Source organism: Ascaphus truei, unplaced genomic scaffold, assembly GCF_040206685.1.
Source record: "Ascaphus truei isolate aAscTru1 unplaced genomic scaffold, aAscTru1.hap1 HAP1_SCAFFOLD_531, whole genome shotgun sequence".
Lineage (NCBI taxonomy): Eukaryota > Metazoa > Chordata > Amphibia > Anura > Ascaphidae > Ascaphus > Ascaphus truei.
Window position 1 is genome coordinate 230,994 of NW_027456862.1, and position 14,955 is coordinate 245,948.

Consider the following 14,955-nt stretch of genomic DNA (forward strand, 5'->3'; position numbering starts at 1 on the left):
TCTGCAGTCATTGGTTCAGCACATCATGGGTAGAGCATGGCTACAGATACAGCAAGCTATTATTATTTTACCGGCTGATCATCCATAATATTGCATTAAAACATAGAATATCACTTAATTTCCAAAAGATTCAGTGATGCTGATAATGCAGAATCTCACAACATTTCCCATCATAATGCCATAATGCACCAGTGGGAGAAATAATCCTTGCTATATCTGTACATTGTGTGACGTATTACCTCCATGACCATTGAGAGCAAGTACATCTTCTGTATAGAGCGGCTGTGTTATGATGCAGTTATTGATCATCATTGACATAATCACAAGAATCTTATGCAAAGGGAAATTGTCCGCAGCGAAGTGAGATTTCAGCCCCCAAACGTCTGTAATATTAATGCAATGTCTTACTTTTGTTGCAGTGAACACTGAAGAGACGGATCTACTACAACACTGTACAGGATGAGCATACGCTACAAGCAGCAAAATGATCTTGCAGTTGACAGTATGTTGTTCTGGTAATGTGCACAATTATTATTTATGGGCTACACACCACAGTGCTGGACATATTCTGTTAACTTCAACTCTACTCCTAACATGGAGATGTCTTCCTGGTGTTACTGATTCAGTACATCATATGCACAGTGTGGTTATGATATGATGGATTGATTTAATGAACCCACCAACCAATGATGACATCTGCATCATCTTCTGTAAAGTGCAGCTACAGCATGATATTATCAGCATTTGGTGCGGTATAATCAGAGGTATCTATGTGCTTTTGTGCCTGTTTTAAGTCCTCCAGCTTAACGCCCCTACACCTCCCACTACACAGGCATACTTACTTATGCATACACTGACATCTGGCATACCTACACACACCCCAGGGCCACTTCCTTCCCCTGATGTCAGGGAGAGGATGGGCATGCAGAGTGCAGTAAGTCTCCACGTTACTCTGGCCAACAGTCTTGGCCTACCTCCAGCATCTGTCACCCACAACATCTGTTCCCTCCTTGTAAAGTGCTGAACTATCTCACCTGGGTCAGTGCTATAGCTGATCACAGTGCCCGATCAGGATGTCACTGTGACAGGCAGCAGTGCAGATTGACCGGTCAATCAATGCAGTGCCGCAACATATGCACTAAATGAGATTTCCGTGCCCCCAGTCAGGTTACTCCCTGGGCAGTGACCCTGCTCACACCCTCCCCTAGTTCCACCTCTGATCACAATTATCTCTCTTGGAGAGTGTAGCAAATTGGAGTTGGGGGAATCTCACCTCTGCCATGCATGGTCACAATCTGGGCACAGGACCCAAATAGTGGGCAATGTGGCACTTCTTACAGTAGAGAATAAGTAACTTTATTCTTTACTTGTGTATTAAGGACCTTATTTGCATTAAATTCAGTCCACATGGGACCAAGACTTTCTGGCTTACTGAACAAAGTGGAATTGTTTCGTAGAGGGTGGAGAATTGTATTTTATCTGAAATTACCCCCTCTGCACAAAATACAAACAATTATACCCATACAAGTACCTTGTGGAAGTTGTTGCCCTCTATCTTCCTGTGGTCTCTCCCTGTTTCTCACCGTGCCTCCTCCCATTTCCTTGCACCTCTGCGTCTCCGCATATATCCCTATACTCAGAGCCGGCTCCGGTCAGTGACATGGGATGCCCAAATATGAGCATACCCATATATGGGCATCCATGCCACTGACCGGAGCCCGCTCTGTTGCGGATATGGAGAGAGACTGGGAGATTTACATCCCCTTATAATTCATATGGTGCATAGTACCGGCACGTATTGTTTTACCGGTACTGTGTACCTTCTTACTTTCACACTGGTACAGTATGTGCTGCAGTGGGACTGAGAGGGATATATTGGTAACACATAGTCATTGGTGGGGGAATTCAATCCATTTTGAAAATAGTAATGCATTGTTTTTTACTTTTTTTTTTGCAGTAATGAAGAATGAAAAAGTTCTGTTAAAATTGAATTGGACGTGAACTGGATTCAGCATTTCATCATCAACTCTGCACCAGTGTGAATTGACGTTCTTTAATGTTCTGACAAGGTACATGCAACATCTCTTCCTCTACCCCTACACCACCCTCTGCCTCTTGCCTCTCTCTCCACCTCCCTGCTAAGCGTATTAACCCATCTAATGTAATCCACATTCCTTGTCTCACTTTACTCTTCCCTTCTCACGTGCCCTCTGGAATGTCCACCACTTCTCATTCCCCTCACCCCTGTCCTACTCGATACCTCAGCTTAATTGAACTCTCTCCTCTGACATCTACCCTTATCTCTAACCTCTCCTCACTTTCTGCTTAAACTAACTATCTTGTTAACTCTTACAATGCTATCATCTCCTCCTCCCTCCTCCTCCATCATCTATATGCCCCTTCTAGGCTCTGACACACTCATCCCTCTAAGGCCGTGATTATCATGGGCACACGCTTGGTCGTCCACAGTGCGTGCGAGCGATGCAGGGCCTCCCCGTCGCCTCGGACCTCAGTGCAGGGATTGCTGGAGCGACAGGCATGCGCTAACTTTGCCTTCTGTTGCGTGCTTACTATAGACGCAGCCTAACCCATGCATTGGTTTAATTCACAAGCACGCTCTCATCACACTTCATCACATCACACTGCTGCTCTTAACACCTATGGAGGAAATCTCACAGTCTGATTTTCTACACTAAACCTTTGTCCTGTTCTGTAAAACTCTGCTCCTTTTTTTAAGGTCAAACACTACTTTTTCCTCACTCATCAACACTCCAATTTCATTCACACTGTCTTCTATGTATTTGAGTCCCACCACTGACTTTCTCCTCCCACTTAACATCCATCCTTTATTTCTCCTCAAGCCTTTGCTCACTTGAGGCAAGGTGGATGCCATCCACAAGTAGATTCGTTCTCTCCCTTCCCCCTCTCTCTTTTTCTATCTAGATCTCATTGCACTCTTGACTCCTTTTCTCCTGTCACAAAGCTGGAACCTGATCTTCTCTTCTCCCTCTACCACATGCCCTCTCAATCCTATATTCTCACTCTCACCCACATCTTCAATTCCTCCATATCCTTTGGCTCTTTCAACTCTTCCTTTTAAGCATGCAGTGGTCACCCCTATTCTCAAAAATAACCTTGACCTTGTGTGAATTTCTAACTATCGCCCTGTATCCGTCCTACCATTTGCCTCCTAATTGCTAGAACGTCTTGTGATCTCCCGTTTGATCAACATTCTTAAATCACATGCTCCTCTGGGCCCTTCACAATCTGCCTTTCCCAATGTAACCAATTATGTACATAAAGAAAATTCCCAAGGTCCATTTTACTTACTAATCCTGCTTGATCTCTCTTCTGCTTTTGATACTGTCAATCACTCTTCTCATTCATATTCTAAACTCTTTCTTCGTATCCGCAGCAAACTTATATCCTGGTTTTCATCATACTTCTCCATCACACATTCTCCATCTCTGTTGCTAACGTGTCTTTGTCTCCTGTTGTTTTGTCTGTTGGTATACCTCAGGACTCTGTTCTGGGACCTCTCTCACTACATACTATCACTAGTTGACCTTATCAACTATTTTGGCCCTTGATATCATCTCTATGCAGATGATACACACACCTATCCACCCTACCGTCACTCCTGCAATTTAGTTCCTAGTTTCGGGTCGCCTCCTGGCTATATCCTCCATGGATGACACTCTTCTGCCTTAAACCTAATGTCTAAAACTGAGCTCCTCATATTTCCCCCTAAATCTGGCCTAATATCACCTTTCTCCATCGCAGTAAACAGTACTACCATCATCCTGTCATGAAAGCACATTGCCTAGGAGTAACATTTGACTCTTCCCTTTCCATCTTCATTCACGACACTGGCTAAAGTTTGTCGATTCTTTCTCTGTAATATTTCCAAGATTTGCCCTTTTCTCTGTCAATCTACTGCTAAAACGCCAATGCATGCCCTTATCGTATGGGTTAACATACTGCTAACAGGGCTCCCTGCTTCACAACTTTCTCATTTGCAATCTATCCAAAACTCTGCTGCTTGAATAATTTCCCTTTCTCCCACAACAGTATCTGCTCATCTCCTCCTCCTCCTTAAATCCCTCTCCTTGCTTCCCATCAAGTTTCAGATCACCTACAAAGTTCTCCTCCTTACCTTTTTGTTAAGGTTCTCTATTAGTGGTGTACCGAGTACCCGGCGTTACCCAACACATTTCCAGCTACCCGGACATTACTCGAAACCGGCCACTGAGAAGTGGACTTGGCCGGGTAATACCCGGCGTCGGGTAATGTCAGGGCAGCTGGAAATAATCTTTTATACTTACCTTTCCTAAGACATCTAGGATCAGCAGCAGCAGTCCTCTGATGTTGGCAGCATCAGAGGTGTCTTCACCTGGCGGGGGGAGCTGCAGGAATCACTTCCACAGCACCGAAGCAGGTAAGCTGTGTCTGTGAGCCTGCAGCTCCCCCGCCGGCTGAAGACACCACAGATGCTGCCACCGTCACAGGACTGCTGCTGATCCTAGATGTCACCGCCACCCGGAAGGTAAGTGCCAAACCGTGTACCCGACCGGGTAGAACCTTTCATTTTGGCCGGGTACCCGTTACCCATTTTTTTATAGTTGAGGACCCAGTCCAACACTATTCTCTATTCATCTGCTCCTTCCTACATATCATCTTTGGTCTCGTTATGCCCTTCCTCGTCTCCTAAGCTCTACTAATAACTGTCTCCATTATACTTCTTACACCTCTACCACGCACTCGCTCTCTTGCCTGAAACCCTTTCCCATCAATTTACCTGTGAAACTCACACACACTCAGTATATGCCAACATACCCTCTTCCACCCACATTTAAGATCAACCTTAAAATTCACAACTTAAATGAAGCATTTCAATAGCTTTTACTCGTTGCTACTGTCACTCATTCAGTCACTAACTATTGTTCCCAAGAAGTGCTTTATACTACAAGTACCCACCATTAAGGACAAGCATTGTCATCTACTGCACTTGTTCCCCCACCTGTTGTCTCTCTGTAAGTCTCCTTACATTTCTCTTAGATTGTAAACTACCCAGGACAGGGATTTACTTTCCTATTGTCTGTTTTTGTTTGTTGAACTTATTGTATAATAATTTCCTGTACTTTTTGGTCTCTCTTGTAAAGCGCTGAGTACACAATGGGTGGTATATAAATAGAGATATTTGCAGAGTCTAGAGACAAGGCACACGTGTATAGGTAGCTACAGTTTATCCGGGACCGTATGCATCCTTGAAGTGCCTGTCCCAGTTATTTTCTATTGATTGCAATGTAGGAGTGTCTGTCCTGTCTTATTTTTTTTATTATTATTATTATTATTATTATTATATATACAAAGATATATACAAAGATTGTTTCCTGTCGTTAGCATGACATTGTGTGACACAGTGTGATGTCATTGATTCAGTAGATTGTGTGCAGACCGGGACTGCAGTACAGTTTCACTGACATGAATAACTTGTGTGGTAGAAGCTCTAGAAGGAGCACAGCTGTGGGAGGGAGGTGGATTTGCTTTGTATCACATGGTTTGGAGCAAGGTTCATTGTATGTATCGTCAATAATAATTATAATAATAATAATGCAATGCTTAACTTTTTTATTTCAAGAGGAAAGACTGCAGAACAGAAGTGAATATTGAAGCCATGTGTTCATTTTCTTGCAAAATAGAAAATTGAAGGACAGTTGAAGAGGAGGAAAATGACTACACAGAGACAGATAAGCAATGTGTATATTTCTCATTTAGTATTTGTCGTTTTATTGACTCCAAAAAATCCGGCTGCTAAGGGTTTCGCATTGGACATATTCACCTCTACTCCACCCCTTCCTGTGATCTGTACCATGCAGATTTTTGTTGATTCAATACATCATGAATAGAGTGTGGCTACAGTATGAAGTACTGACCCAAGGACCACATCTACTACCATTCATAACAAGAACATGTGCAGTAGCGCACTGCTGCAGTTCTATGTTATTGCTATGAAAGGTTGAGGTGGTGCAATCATATGAATCTTGAGTGGGAGGGATCCTGTTTGCATCATTTAATTTGATCTATGCCAGTAGAGTATATAACTCTCAGTACAGGTTACATATGGCATCAGTATTAGTGATTTAAAGAACAGAAAAACAGGAGTGGAGAACAAAACCAAGTAATGTTGAAGTTACTACTTTTTACTATTTACTTGGTCAGTCTGTACTGTCTACTCCCCACACAGCTGCTAAGGGTTTCCATTTGAGATACATTCACCTTCTACTCTGCACTACTGTGCTACCCTCTATTCAGAGATGAGTTCAAGTCATGTTTACCACTCTAAATCGCTCTGCAGTCATTGATTCAGCACATCATGGGTAGAGCATGGCTATAGATACAGCAAGCTTTATTTTACCCTAATATTGCATTAAAAAATAGAATATCACTCAGTTTCCTACAGATTTACTGATGCTGATAATGCAGAATCTCACCCTCCCATCATAATACACCAGAGGAAGAAATAATCCTTGCTATATATGTACATTGTGTGACATATTGCCTCCATGACCATTGATGGCAAATACATATTCTGTATAGAGCAGCTGTGTTATGATGTAGTTGTTATTGATCATCATTGAGATATAATCACAAGAATCTTATGCAAAGGGAAACTGTCATTAGCATAGTGGGATTTCAGCCCCCAAACTTCTGTAATATTAATGCAATGTCTTACTTTTATTGCAGTGAACACCGAAGAGACGGATCTACTACAACACTGCACAGGACAAGAGTATACACTACAAGCAGCAAAATGATCATGCAGTTGACAATATGTTGTTCTGGTAATGTGCACAATTATTATGTATGGGCTCCACACCACAGTGCTGGACATATTTTGTTAACTTCAACACTACCCCTACCATGGAGATGTCTTCCTGTGATTGGTGTTACTGATTCAGTACATCATATGCACAGTGTGGCTATTATATGATGGATTGATTTAATGAACCCACCAAACACTGATGACATCTGTATCATCTTCTGTAAAGTGCATCTACAGCAGGATATTATCAGCATTTGGGGTGATATAATCAGAGGCATCTATGTGCTTTTGTGCTGGGTAAAGTCCTCCAGCTGAACCGCCCCCCGCCCCCCACCCCCCTACACCTCCTGCACACAGGCAAACTTACTTACACACACAGCACACTTACTTATGCACACTGACACTTGGCATACCTACACACACACACCCCACAGCCACTGGCATGCATGCAGAGTCCTGGGCATGCAGGATGGGCATGCAGAGTACAGAATATCTCCACCTTGCTCTGGCCCGTACTCTTGGCCTACCCCCAGCATCTGTCACCCACAACCTCTGTTCCCTCCCTGTAAATTGCTGCACTAACACACCTTGGTCAGCGCTGCAACCGATCACAGCACCGGATCATGTCACTGTGATAGGAAGCAGTGCTAATTGACCGGTCAATCAATGCCACGTGGCAACATACGCACCAAAAGAGATTTCCATGCCCCCTGACAGGCTACTCCCTGGGCAGTGACCCTGCTCATCTTCCACCTCTGATCACAATATTCTCTCTTGGAGAGTGTAGCAAATTGGAGTTGGGGGAATTTCACCTCTGCAGTACATGTAGAGTCCTGTATGCAGAGTACAGAAAGTCTCCACCTTAGTCTGGCCCGTACTCTTGGCCTACCCACAGCATCTGTCACCCACAAATAATACATACACTAATACTCCCCACAATACACACTTTAATACCTCCTCAATAATAATCTCCCCAATAATATTATAGTCTTAAACACAATATACACAATACCCCCTAACACAAGATACCCAATCTAACACTCTCCTCTGCACCTCAACATAATATACACACTATAATACCCTACACACAATATAATACTCCCACACACACACAATATACACACTATCCTCCTACCGCCATAAAACACAACCAATAATACACACACACTTTGTGGATGTTGGGACCAGCTCCTTGCATGCACCAGTGAAAGAGAGAGGCCTGCCATCCGTGCCTCCCTCCGTTTCCCATCTTCTCCCTGTCTCTCTCCCTCCCTTTCTTTGCATCTCCCTGCATCTTTGCGTATACCCAGTCAGTGACGGCTCCGGTCACGTGATGCCTTAATATGGGCTTATCCATATATCTGTTGCAGAGATGGAGAGAGACCTGGAGATTTTACATTTCCTTATAATTCATATTGGTACTTAGTACGGGCACTTATTGTTTTATCAGTACTGGGTACCTGACCGTACTGGCCTACGAGTGAGAAGGCAATATTGGCATCACACAGTTACTGTTGAATATGTCATTCAATCCATTTTGAAAATAGTAATGCAATGTGGTTTTGTTTTGTTTGCTTTTTGCAGTAATGAAGAATGAAAAAGTTATATTAAAATTAAATTGGAGGGGAACTGGATTCAGCATTTCTTCATGAACTCTGCACTTGTGAGCATTGACCTTCTTGAGTGCCCTGACAGGTACACGCAACTTTAAGACTATAATCTTCATCAACTGCTGTGCAAGCTTTCGTGCTATACCTCCCCCTCCGGTTTTGATTTATACATTTGCTCTCTCAATTCATGTCCTCTAATATCTGGAGGCTCTCTCCTAGCATTTCTCTCTACCACAGCACGTCATCCCAATGTAACCTCTCTCTTGTTCTTTCTGTTTACTGTTTCCTCACTCCTCTGTAAAACTTTTCTAATTTCTCTAACTTCCACACTCCTGCTTTTATCCACATGTTCTATACACTTTCCTTCCCCTACCTTTGCATGTGTCTACACAAAGCACCATTTGTACAGACCTCTATTGCAGCTATTTCTGCACTGCTCAATGAAATGCACTCCTGCACATCCTATTCTCTTCCACCTTCCCTCATTCTCTACGCCCCCCTCTCAAAGCCCCCTCTCTCTATGTCTCCTCTCTCTACGCCTATCTGTCTCATTCTCTTGACGCCCTTCTCTCTCTACATATCCCTATCTCTGTCTCTCTCTACACCTATCTCTGTGTCTCCTTCTATGCTCGCTGATGTTGGGGGATATCTCTTATAATCTTGGACCGGCTCATATACACATCAGGCCTCCCTACTAAGAGTGTTAACCTATCTAATGTAATCCACATTCCTTTCCTTACTTTTCTCTTCCCTTCTCCTGTGCCCTCTGGAATGTCCACTCTTACTAACAAGGCTCTAGTTGTACATAACCTCTTCTGCTCTCATCAGTCACAATCAGTCATTCCCCTCACCGCATCTTACCTGTCCCACTGATTTGCCTCTGCTTAATTAAACTCTCCTCTGACATCTACTCTAACCTCTCTTCTCTCTTCTCTCTCTTTCTTTCTGCTTAAACTAACAATCTTATTAACTCTTACAATGCTATCCTCCTATCTATATGCCCCCTATAGGCTCTGACACACTCATCCCTCTAACCCACACCCTTGGCTAAATTCCCAAACACACTCATCACACTTCCACTCGCTGTTCTTAATACCTACGGAGGAAATCTCACACTTTGTTTGATTTTTCTACAGTAAAAATGTCTCCTGTCCTGTATAAAGCTGCTCTCTAGGGCTAAATACACTACTTTTTTCCACACTCATCAACACTCAAATTTAATTTACGCTGTTTTTTTTCTCTGTATTTGACTCCCTCCACTGACCTTCTCCTCCCACTTGCCATCCTTCCTTCACTTCTCCTCAAGCATTTGACTACTTCAGAGGCAAGGTGGATGCCACCCAAAAGGAGATTCCTTCTGTCCCTTCCCCCTTCTCTCCTTCTACCCAAATCTCCTTCTGCACTTGACTCCTTTTCTTCTCTTACAGAGCTGGAAGCTAATCATCTTCTATTCTCCCTCTACCACATGCCCTCTAGATCGTATCCCCTCACACCTTACTGCATCTCTTAGTCCCCACTCTCACCCACATCTTCAATTTCTCCCTATTCTCTGGATTTTTGCCCTCTTACTTTAAGCCTGTAGCGGTCACCCTTTTGTCAGAAACAAACTACACCCTATGTGCCTTACTAACTACCGCTCTGTATCCCTCATGCTGTTTGCCTTCTAATTGCTAGTGTCAACATTCTTAAATCACATGCCCTCCTGGATCCTTTACAACCTGCCTTTCGTACAGCACGTTCTACAGACTGTGCTTAAAGCTAATTCCCAAGGTTTTTCCCTACTAATCCTACTTGATCTATCGGCTGCGTTTGATGCTCTCAATCACTCTCCTCCTTCATATTCTAAACTCTCTCTTGGTATCAGTAACAAAGTTCTATCCTGGTTTTCATCATAACTTTCCTGTCACACATTCTCCATCTCTGTTGCTAACATGTCTTCGTCTTCTATTGATCTGTCTGTGGGTATACATCAGGGCTCTGTTCTGAGATCTCTCTTTCTCTCTACATACTATCATTTGGTGACTTCATCAATGCTTTTGGCCTTAGATATAATCTCTATGCGGATGATACACACACAAATCTATCCACCCCTGTTCTCACTCCTGCAATCCAGTCCCTACTCTTGGGTTGTCTCCTGGCTATATGCTCATGGATGGCACTCCACTGCCTTAAACTTAATGTCTAACACTGGGCTCATATTATCCCCTTTCTCCATCACAGTAAACAGTACTACCATCTATCTTGTCATCAAACATGTTGCATAGGAGTAACATTTGGCTCTTCAATTCCATCTCCATTCACATGCACGGCTATGGGTAAAATGTGTTGCCTCTTTCTCTGTAATATTGCCAAGATCTTCCCTTTCCCCTCTCAACCTACTGCTAAAACTCCAATGTATACTGTTATCCTATAGGTTATTTTAACATACTACTAACAGGCCTCCATGCTTCACAACTTTCTCCTATGCAAAACTCTGCTGCTTGAATTATCTCACTTTCTCCCACAACAGTCTCTGCTCATCTCCTTAAATCCCTGTCCTGGCATCCCATCAAGTTTTTGTATCACCTACAAAGTTCTCCTCCTTACCTTTTTGTTAAGGCTCTCCATTAATCTGCTCCTTCTTGCATATCATCTTTGATCTCTCGTTATGCCCTTGCTTGTCTCTTGCACTATAACCATAACTGTCTCCTGTAAACTTCTTTCACCTCTACTGTTCTCTCACTTGCCTGAAACCATTTTCCATCACTGCACCGTACATGTGAAACTTCCTCACACTCAGTATATGCCAACATAACCTCTTCCACCCACATGTAAGACCAATCTTAAAATTCACGACTTAAATCAAGCATTTAAAAAACTTTGACTCGTGGCTACTGTCCCACACCCACAGTCACTGCTAACAACTATTGTTCCCAAGATGTGCTTTCTACTAATTGTACCCACCATTAAGGACAAGCATTGTCATCTACTGCACTTCTTCCCCCAACTGCTGCCTCTCTTTAAGTCTTCTAACATTTCTATTAGATTGTAAAGTTCCCAGGGCAAGGATTTACTTTCCTATAATCTGTTTTTATTTGTCGCACTTATTTTTTAATTATTTTTCCCCTCTCCCCTAATGATATACATATAGGTTTTCCTGTCATTTGCATGACAGAGTTATTATGGTTAACTATTGCATCATGTAGACTGCCTTTTCAGTGTGATGTAATTGATTCAGTACTTTGTGTGCAGACTGTGACTGCAGTACAGTGTCACGAACATTAATGACTTGTGTGGTAGAAGCTCTAGAAGGAACACAGCTATGGGAGGGAGGTGGATTTACTTTGGATCACATGGTTTGGCGCAAGGTTCATTGTATGTATGATCATAACCATGCAATGCTTAACTTTTATTTCAGGAGGGAAGAACAGTGAATATTGAAGCCATGTGTTTCTTTTCTGTCAGAAGAGAAATTTTGAAAGACAGTTGAAGAGGAGGAAAATGACTACACAGAGACAGATAAGCAATGTGTATATTTCTCATTTAGTATTTGTCGTTTTGTTGACTCCACACAATCCAGCTGCTAAGGGTTTCGCATTGGACATATTCCCCTCTACTCTACCCTTCCTGTGATCTGTACCATGCAGGTTTTTGTTGATTCAATACATCATGAGTAGAGTGTGGCTGCTGTATGAAGTATTGACCCAAGGACCACATCTACTACCATTCATAACAAGAACATGTGCAGTAGCGCACTGCTGTAGTTCTATGTGTTTTATTAAAGGTTGAAGTGGTGCAATCATATGAATCTGGAGTGGGATGAATCCTGTTTGCATCATATGGTTTCATCTAGGCCAGTAGAGTATATCTCTCAGTACAGGTTACACATGGCATCAGTAGTAGTGATTTAAAGAACAGAAAAAACAAGAGAAACTTCAATGTTGATAACAAAGCCAAGTAATGTTGAAGATACTCCTTTAACTATTTATTTGATCAGTCTGTACTGTCTACTCCCCACACAGCTACTAAGTCTTCCATTTGAGATACATTCACCTCCTACTCTGCACTGCTGTTCTGTCCTCTATTCAGAGATGAGTTCCAGTCATGTTTACCACTCTGAATCACTCTGCAGTCATTGATTCAGCACATCATGGGTAGAGCATGGCTACAGATACAGTAAGCTTTATTTTACCGGCTGATCATCCATAATATTGCATTAAAACATAGAATATTACTCAGTTTCCAAAAGATTCAGTGATGCTAATAATGCAGAATCTTACAACACATCCCATCATAATGCACCAGAGGAAGAAATAATCCTTGCTACACTACCGACACGTTTTATTGAAGCACGGCTAGCACCGCAAGCCGGGGGATGCCCCGGCGTGCTAGCTGCACTCCCTCAGCGTGCCGCGCATCACCGATGCACGGTCACGCGTCATCGGGTGCCTGCGCCCCCTGCACGCGCGTCCAGGGCTCCCCGAGGGAGCACTGGTGTCCCGCGATGTGGGGGACAGCGGCAGGGGGTTCCGGGGGACCCGACGGACCCGGCAGCGGAAGGGAGAAAGCCCCGATCGGAGGGCGCTCCTCCGCTGCTTCGGCGTGCGCCCGGCACCCTCCGGCGCGCGCCAGGTTACTGCTGCGGCCAAGAACGGGCAAATGCTCGAATAAACTCGGCCGCAGCAGTATATCTGTACATTGTGTGACGTTTGGCCTCCATGACCATTGATAGCAAATACATATTTTGTATTGAGCGGCTGTGTTATGATGTAGTTGTTATTGATCATCATTGAGATATAATCACAAGAATCTTATGCAAAGGGAAAATGTCTGCAGCATAGTGGGATTTCAGCTCCCAAACTTCTGTAATATTAATGCAATGTCTTACTTTTATTGCAGTGAACACTGAAGAGACGGATCTACGACAACACTGCACAGGACAAGAGCAAACACTACAAGCAGCAAAATGATCTTGCAGTTGCAAGTATGTTCTGTAATGTGCACAATTATTATTTATGGGCTACACACCACAGTGCTGGACATATTCTGTTAACTTCTACCCCTACCATGGAGATGTCTTCCTGTGATTGATTCAGTACATCATATGCACAGTGTGGCTATGATATGATGGATGGATTTAATGAACCCACCACCCACTGACATCTGCATCATCTTCTGTAAAGTGCAGCAGGATATTATCAGCATTTGGGGTGGTATAATCTGGGGCATCTATGTGCTTTTGTGCCTGGATAAGTTCCTCCAGCTGAACCACCCCCCTATACCTGCCACACAGGCATACTTACAGAGCACACTTACTTATGCACACTGACACTTGGAATACACACACACACACACACACACACAGACACTGTCATGCATGCAGTGTCCTGTATGCAGAGTACAGAAAGTCTCCACCTTACTCTGGCCCGTACTCATGGCCTATCCCCAGCATCTGTCATCCACAACCTCTGTTCCCTCCCTGTAAAGTGCTGCACTAACACACCTGGGTCAGCGCTGCAGCTGATCACAGTGCCGGATCATGATGTCAATGGGATAGGCAGCAGAGCTGATTGACAAGTCAATCAATGCAGCTCCGCAATATATGCACCAAAAGAGATTTCTGTACCCCCTGTCAGGCTACTCCCTGGGCAGCGACCCTTCTCACCCCTCTCATTCCACCTCTGATCACAATAATCTCTCTTGGAGTGTGTAGCAAATTGGAGTTGGGGGAATCTCACCTCTGTAGTGCATGGTCACAATCTGGGCACTGTACCCAAATATTGGGCAATGTGGCACGTCTTACAGTAGAGAATAGAATAAGTAACTATATTCTTTACTTGTGTATTAAGGAACTTATTTGCAATAAAAATTCAGTCCACCTGGGACCAAGACTTTCTGGTTTTCTGAACAAAGTGGAATTGTTTTCCTATAATTTTATATTCTCTGAAATGTAACATCACAATAAAGTACTCCTATTTTTTTCCTTTGTGCTTTTTTATGGACTATTCCTTTATGTATTTCACTTAATGGGACTAATTACCTTACGATTAGATTTCACTTGTATTTTCTTGGGTTACTCTTTGGAATTTCTCTCTGTGTTCATTTATACTATCTTATTTAGAGCAGTCTTTGCCATTGGACCCCATTTCTTGCCAGAGAGATCTGTAACACAGAGTATTGAAGAGAGTACAGAACAGTGGTGAAGTAGATTTTTATGCTTCTAGGCAGCCTCCCTTCTCACCATGTATTCTGCCCCCGACGGTCTCTTGCACTGCTCCCTCCTACACCCACTCTCCTCACTCTTCCCTCCCCTCCCCGCTATCACTCAATGACCCCCTCTCATTCAATCCTGCTCCCTTACTCCCCCCTCACTCATTCTTCCTTCTGCACACACAATCCTCCCGAATATCACTCCCAAACAACACACACACTAATTCTCCCCACAATACACACTATAATACCTCCTTGTGACGATAGCTTCCACAGGCTTATTAATATTACACAAAAATAATTGGGTTTGAACTGAACGAGGCTTAAGAT

The 14,955-nt window shown here is 43.3% G+C and overlaps 1 long non-coding RNA gene across 1 annotated transcript; it reads left to right on the top strand.

Annotated features, from left to right (window-relative positions):
• Positions 1-1,959: 1,959 nt before the first annotated feature.
• Positions 1,960-14,395, top strand: LOC142485086 (uncharacterized). The gene is made up of 6 exons (XR_012798357.1): positions 1,960-2,069; positions 5,642-5,761; positions 6,748-6,845; positions 8,411-8,521; positions 11,834-11,943; positions 13,315-14,395. It is a non-coding gene; the product is annotated as an uncharacterized LOC142485086 (long non-coding RNA).
• Positions 14,396-14,955: the final 560 nt, after the last annotated feature.